This window comes from Galeopterus variegatus, unplaced genomic scaffold (assembly GCF_000696425.1).
Source record: "Galeopterus variegatus unplaced genomic scaffold, G_variegatus-3.0.2 Scaffold829, whole genome shotgun sequence".
NCBI classification, from domain to species: Eukaryota; Metazoa; Chordata; class Mammalia; order Dermoptera; family Cynocephalidae; genus Galeopterus; species Galeopterus variegatus.
Window position 1 is genome coordinate 461,157 of NW_007726940.1, and position 6,970 is coordinate 468,126.

The 6,970-nt window shown below is 35.6% G+C and overlaps 1 pseudogene; it reads right to left on the minus strand.

The window, feature by feature from the left end:
- Window positions 1–5,928: 5,928 nt before the first annotated feature.
- Window positions 5,929–6,694, minus strand: LOC103590507 (annotated as a pseudogene).
- Window positions 6,695–6,970: the final 276 nt, after the last annotated feature.

Here is a 6,970-nt window from a genome sequence, read left to right on the forward strand (position 1 = left end):
AGTTGATGGTATGTAGTAAGAGGTGAAGAACCAGCACTGCTGGCTGCTAGTAGAAGTAACCAGGAACAGTTTCCAGGAGGGCAAAGAACATTTTCTTTTGACTTAGGTGGACTCTTCTAGGAATGTATCCTAGGTCATAATAATAAATGACCTCAGCAATTTACTCCAGGCATGTTGTTACAGTATCTTGTATATAGAAAGAAACAGACAAAATGTACATGTCCGATCACCGAGATTAGATGAATAAATGATTTTACATCCAGCAGATGGGTGCAAGAACCAGAGAAATTTGAATGGTGAGAACCAGGGTTTAAGTGCTGGCTAAAATTTGGTTTCTTTTATAGAGGAAAGACAAATCTGGTCAAAGAGAAGGAGAGGTAGGGTAGAGGAAGGCAAGCCTCACTTCTAAAAATGTTCCCCTGTGCCCTGCTAGGAGGGGCCCTCGGCCACTCCATATTTTTCCTGTTCCACTCGCATTTCAAAAGCTTTAAAATGTTCACATCCTTGAACTCCACAATTCCACTTTTAGGAATTGTCTGTAGGGAATAATCCTAGCTGAAAACAAGTAATCATGAGCAATAATGCTTATTACAGTTTGAGTTTTGATTTTTATTACAGAAAACTAAAAAAAAAAAAAAAAAGGTACAAAAGTAGCATGAGCAGAAAAATAGAGCCCCATGTACCCATTACCCACCTGTCAACTCCTGGGTCACCTCCCCTGCCCTGGATTATTTGAAGCAAATCCCAGATATCATGTTATTTCACCCATCAATAATTCAGAATGGATCTCTAAAAGATAAGAACTCCTTTGAAAAGCGTAAGCACAGTACCTTCATCTCACTTTAACATGAACAAAAATTTCTTAATATTGTTACATATTCAGTCAACATTCAATTTTTCCTACTTGTCTCATAACCTTTCTCTTTTCTTTTAAACCATTTCTTTGAATCAGATAGAGTCCAGCCACTGCAGCTGGTTGACATGTCTCATCTCTTTTTAATCTCTAAGTTTTCCACCCTCATTCTCTTTTTCCAAATTTGTTGAAGGAACTGGATGAATTGTACCATTGGGTTTCCCACAGACTTCATTTTGCTGATTGCATTGTTTTCATGTCACTTAACATCATCCTCTGTATTTTGTATATCCTGTGACTTTGCCACGAATAGAAGTTACAGATATTTTCATATCGTATTATAACTATTGCACGTATCTTGAAATATACTTTGTGCTCATCTCCACTTCAAAATTATTAAACCCACCACTAGACCTTGTTATTTAACAAGTAAATGAAGATGCACATATACTATTATGTCACAAATTTGTTTTTTTATAAAATATTTTGATGACTTTATTTCATTAATTTGTAACCTACGTTTTTCATTTCATTTCATTATTCTGAGAAGGGGTCCATACTTATCAAATGACCATAGGGGCTCATGGTTTCAAGGAGTAAAATCTTTTGGTCTAGATATGTTATTTTATTAGGGCTGCAAAATAGTTATATTTGGATTCTATCACTCTTTCTTAATTCATTAGCTGGAGTACTTTTATAAGGAGAAGTTTCCTATCATCAACTATTTGGTTACCTTGATTTGTAGGAATTTTAAAAAATTAACCTTTTTATTTTGAGATAATTTTAAGTTCACATGCAGTTGTAAGAAATAGTACAGAGAGATCCCATGAACTCTTTCCCAGTTTCCTCCAATGGTAACAACTTGCAAAACTATGCTACAATGTCAGAATCAGGATACTGACATTGATATAGTCAATATACAGAACACTTCCATCTCCATAAGGATGTCTTATGTTGCATTTTTATAGCCACACCTATCTTTCTCTAATTTACACCCACTCATTAACCCTTGGCAACCACTAACCTGTTCTCCTATAATTTTGTCATTTCAAGAGTTATATATAAATGGAATGATACGGTATATAACCTTTTGTAATTGCCTTTTTTCACTCAGTACAATTCTCTGGAGATTCATCCAGGCTGTTGCTTTTCACTGCTGAGTAGTATTCTATAGTATAGATGTCCCATGGTGTGTCTAATGATTCACCTGCTGAAGGGCATCTGGATTGTGTCCAGTTTTTGGCTTATGAATAAAGCTAAACATTTGTGTATGGGTTTTTGTGTGAACATGTTTTCATTTCTCTGATATAAATTCCCAGGCATGCAATTTTTAGGTTGTATGATAGTTACATATTTAGTTATTTAAATTTTAAAGACATTGCCAAACTGTTGTCCAGCATGGCTTATATTTTACTTTCTCATCAACAATGTATGAGTGATCGAGTTTCTCTGCATCCACATTAACATTTGTTGTTGTCACTCAAAAGACATTCTGACATGTGTAGCAATATCCATTGTGTTTTTTTCCATGTGATTTTAATTTGCATTTCCCTAATGACTAATGATGATGAACACTCTTTCTTGTGTTTATTTACCATATGTATATCCTCTTTGGTAAAATGTCTCTTCATGTTTTTTGCCCATTTTCTAATTGGATTGCTGTTTAAAAAATTTTTTTTATTGTCAAGTTTTGAAGTTCTGTCTATAGTCTAGATACTAGTCCTTTAGCAGATATGCAATTGAAAATATTTTCTTCCAGTTTGTAGCCTGTTTATCATCCTCTGAACACGGTCTTTTGCAGAGCAGAAGTTTTAAATTTTGATGAAGTACATTTTATCAATTTTTCCATTTATGAATCACATTTTTGGTGTCAAGTCTAAGGACTTTTTGCTTAGTTCTATATTCTGAAGGTTTTCTCCTATGTTTTCTACTAAAAGTTTTATAGTTTTACATTTAAGTCTGTGATCAGATTGAATTTTTTTTTTTAAATAAAGTGTGAAACTTAGATCAAGGTTCATTTTTTGGCCTGTGGATGTGCGATTGCTCCAGCACCATTGACTGAAAAGACTATGTCTTTCCTTCATTAAACTGCTTTTGTGCCTTTGTTAAAAATCAGTTGGGCATATTTGTGTGGCTCTATTTCTGTGTTCTCTATTCTGTTCCATTGATCCATGTGTCTGTCCCTCTGACAGTACCACAGAGTCTTGGTTACCGTAGTTACCTAGTAAGTCTTGATATTGGGTAGACAGATTCCTTCCACTTCATTCCTCTTTTTCCAAAATCATTTAAGCTATGCTAATTCCTTTGCCTTCCTAATAAGTTTTAGAATAATATTGTTTATGTATATATATACACACACACATAGAACATTTTTTGGGATTTTGATAGGAATTGCATTAAACTTGTATATCAGTTTGAGGAGAAATGACTTGACTTTATTAAGTCTTCTAATTCATGAACATGGAATGTCTCCCCATTATTTAGATCTTTGATTTCTTTTATCAGCATTGTGTAGTTGTTTTGTACAAGTCTTGTACATGGTTTGTCAGCTTTACATCTTAGTATTTCATTTTTTGAGTATATGTGTTATGTTTTTTTTTTTTTGTCCTTTTTTGAGACCGGCTGCACCGCGCTCAGCCAGTGAGCGCTGTGAGCGCACTGGTCATCCCTATATAGGATCCGAACCTGCGGCGGCGCCGCACTCTCCTGAGTGCACCACGGGCTCGGCCCTATGTGTTATGTTTTTAACTTTGGTGTTCATTGCTTTTATATAGAAATAAAACTGAGTTTTGTATGTTTATATTGTATCCTGCAACCTTGCTGAAATAACTTGTTGGTTCTAGGAGTTTTTTTGGAGATGTTTTGGGATCTTCTACATAGATACTCATGTTATCTCAAAAATAGGAATAGTTTGGGCCGGCCCGGTGGCGCACTGGAGAGTGCGCTGCTTGGAAGCATGGCGGCGCTCCCGCCGAGGGTTCGGATCCCATGTGGAGACCCGTTCCCGCTCAATGGCTGAGTGCAGTGCGGGTGCGACACCGAGGGTTGCGATCCCGTTGCCGGTCCCCGGTACGGGCATGACCCCGAGGGTTGCGATCCCAATACCGGTCAGTAAAAAAAAAAGACAAAAAGGAAATAAAATAGGAATAGTTTTGTTTTTTCTCTTCTGATCTGTATGCCTTTTATTTATTTTTATTTTTTATTTTTGTATCGTTGTGCTAGGTAAAACTTCCAGCTATGTGATGAATGAGAGTGGTGGGAGTGGACACCTTGCCTCATTTCCATTCTTAGGGGGAAAAATATTCAGTTTTTCACCATTAAGTGTGATGTTAGCTGTAGGTTGTTTGTAGATGCTCTTTATCAAGTTGAGGATATTTGCCACTGTTCCTACTTTTCTGACAGCTGCTGCTGCTTCTTTTAAATAATGAATGGGTGTTGAATTTTGTCATATACTCTTTCTGCATCAATTAATATCATATGATTTTTTATTTTTTAGCCTGTTAATGTGGTGATTACATTGGTTGATTTTCTTTTTTTTAAATTTATTTTTTAATTGAAACATAATTGATTATACATATTTTTGGGTACAGAGTTGACTATCAGTATTTGTGTGCAATATGTGATGATCAAATCAATATTATTAGCATGCTCATCATTACAAATTGTAATTATTCTTTGTGTCCCTTACCAAATTTCTCACTAACCCCTTCCCCCGTTTCCCACTTCTAGTAATCATCGATTTATTCTCTCCTTCTGAAAAGTTCAGTGTATTATTGTGGTCTTTCTTTCTTTCCTTTCCTTTTTTCTGCAGTATCTGGTTTTGGTATCAGAGTAATACAAGCTTCATAATACACATTGGGAAGTGTTCCCTCCTCTTTATTTCCTGGATGAGATTTTGTAGAATGGTGGTAATTCTTCTTTAAATGTTTAATAGAATTAACCAGTGACATCACCTGGGCCTGGAGATTCCTTTTTGGAAGTTTTAAAATTAAAAATTCAGATTTCTTAATTATTATAGATAATTTCCATTATCTTTTTCATATTTTGGGTTTTGGTAGCTTGCATCTTTTAAGAAATTGGTCCATTTTGTTTCATTTGTCAAGTTTGCATGTATAGAGTTGTCCATGGTATTCCCTTTTCATGCTTTTGATGTCTGTAGGGTTTATGGAGATATCCTGATATTTGTCCTTTATGTTATTCTCTTTATTTTCCCCACACAACCCACTATGTTATTCTCTTTTTAAATTTTGTCTGTTTTTCTGGAGATTTATTAATTTCATTGATCTTTCCAAAGAGCTAACTCTTTGTTTCATTGATTTTTATCTGTTTTTCTGTTTTCACTTTAATTTAATTTATTTCTACTCTTATTATTTACTTTCTTCTGCTTGCTTTGGTTTATTTTGCTACTTTTTTCTAGGTTTTTGAAGTGGGAGGTGAGATTATTGACTTGAAACCTCTCCTCTTTTCTAATGTATGCATTTATTACTAAACATTTCCCTCTCAGTACTGCTTTAGCTGTGTCTCACAACTTCTGCTATATTGTATTTTCATTTTTATTCGGTTCAATGTAGTTTTTCTTTTATTTCCCTTGAGACTTCTTTCTTAGCCCATGGGTTATTTAGAAATGTGTTGTTTAGTTACCAAGTTATGGAGTGTTTTTGTTATCTTTCTGTTACTGATTTCTACTTGATTCCATTATACTTGGAGAGTACACCCTATGTAACTTATTTGTTTTACTTTATTTGTTTCAATTATCACTTTACCGCAAGACAGTAGAATTAATTACAAATCTAAAGTATAACTTGGTAATCTTTAGTCAGGCAGGAAATTTTAACAAAAGAAAACTGCTTATTCAAAAGTGATCATGGAACACCTCAAAATGCAGAGCAAAAAGGATGAGAAACAACTGACTGGCTGATGGATTTAATGCTCTCACTATATGAAACTGAAACTTTTCATTTTTAGGAAAGGTAAACTAACTCCCGTAGATCGCAATACAGAAAGATTTCGTTACATAGAGTAGCTTCCATTTAGTCATCAACTGTTTCTAGCTGTATTAATTAGGATAGACACATTTATAGAACTGGCTGTGCTTGAATCTTCTTTGCAAGCAGCTTTACATCTGCAATGCATGTGGCAGTTGTCTCCTTTTCCTTCTGTGCAGAGATGCTTTGCACTGCGTGCTTCTCCACCCAGTTTATTGTGTGCTCTTGTTCCTTCCAATGCATCATATTCTGCACAGAGATGTGATGGTACAGGTGATTCTTCACCTCCTTCTAAACTCTATGCAGCCATTCCTGGTAACTAATCTCCAAGGCCAGAGCAGTGTTATTCCTATGGACATCATAGAGGTAATGGCACTTCTGAGCCTGTGCCTGCTGCAATGTCTCCAAACTAATTGCGTCCTGAATTTGTTTGATAGTAGTCTGCTTCACCTCTTCTAGTTGGGCAATTTTTTGCTAATTGTATTTATCAGTAAATTCTCCAATAAAGGCACCGTATTTTTAAATTGCATAGACAAGTAATCCTTCTATTGATATGGTAAAGAAGGTCTCTGGGGTAATCACATACATTTCTTTGGATAAACAATACAAGTCCACTTCCAAGCAAGTTGGGCCCTGTTACACTGGTTTTGGGATAAAGGAAGTAGAAGAATTCCTCAGGGATCAGTCCAAAATGAACTCTTCCTCCATATTCAGGAAGACATGGTAGAGGGGCATGACTTGGCTGTCTTGTGTGAAAGATTCCTCTTGCCTGAAATATCCCTGGACCTGGGAGGGCTGCCTTCTTCAGAGATGGGGCCACTATGGCAGTGGCAGAAGAAACCACCTGGGACAGCATTGTCAGAGAAGGTCCAGGCAGCAGTCTTAAAGTCCCTGTGACCCAACTGGAGAATCTGTTAAGGGTAGGAGACTCTGTATAATTTAAATTCTTTCAAATTTGTTAAAGTTTGTTTTACAGACCAGGATATAGTTGATTTTTGTATATATTCTATGGACAGTTAAAAATAATGTGTATTCTTCTGTTGTCAGGTGGATCGTTTTATACATGTTGATTAATTATTGTTGGTTGATGGTATTGTTGAGTTCTTTTGTATCCTTGCTAATTTTTTGCCTA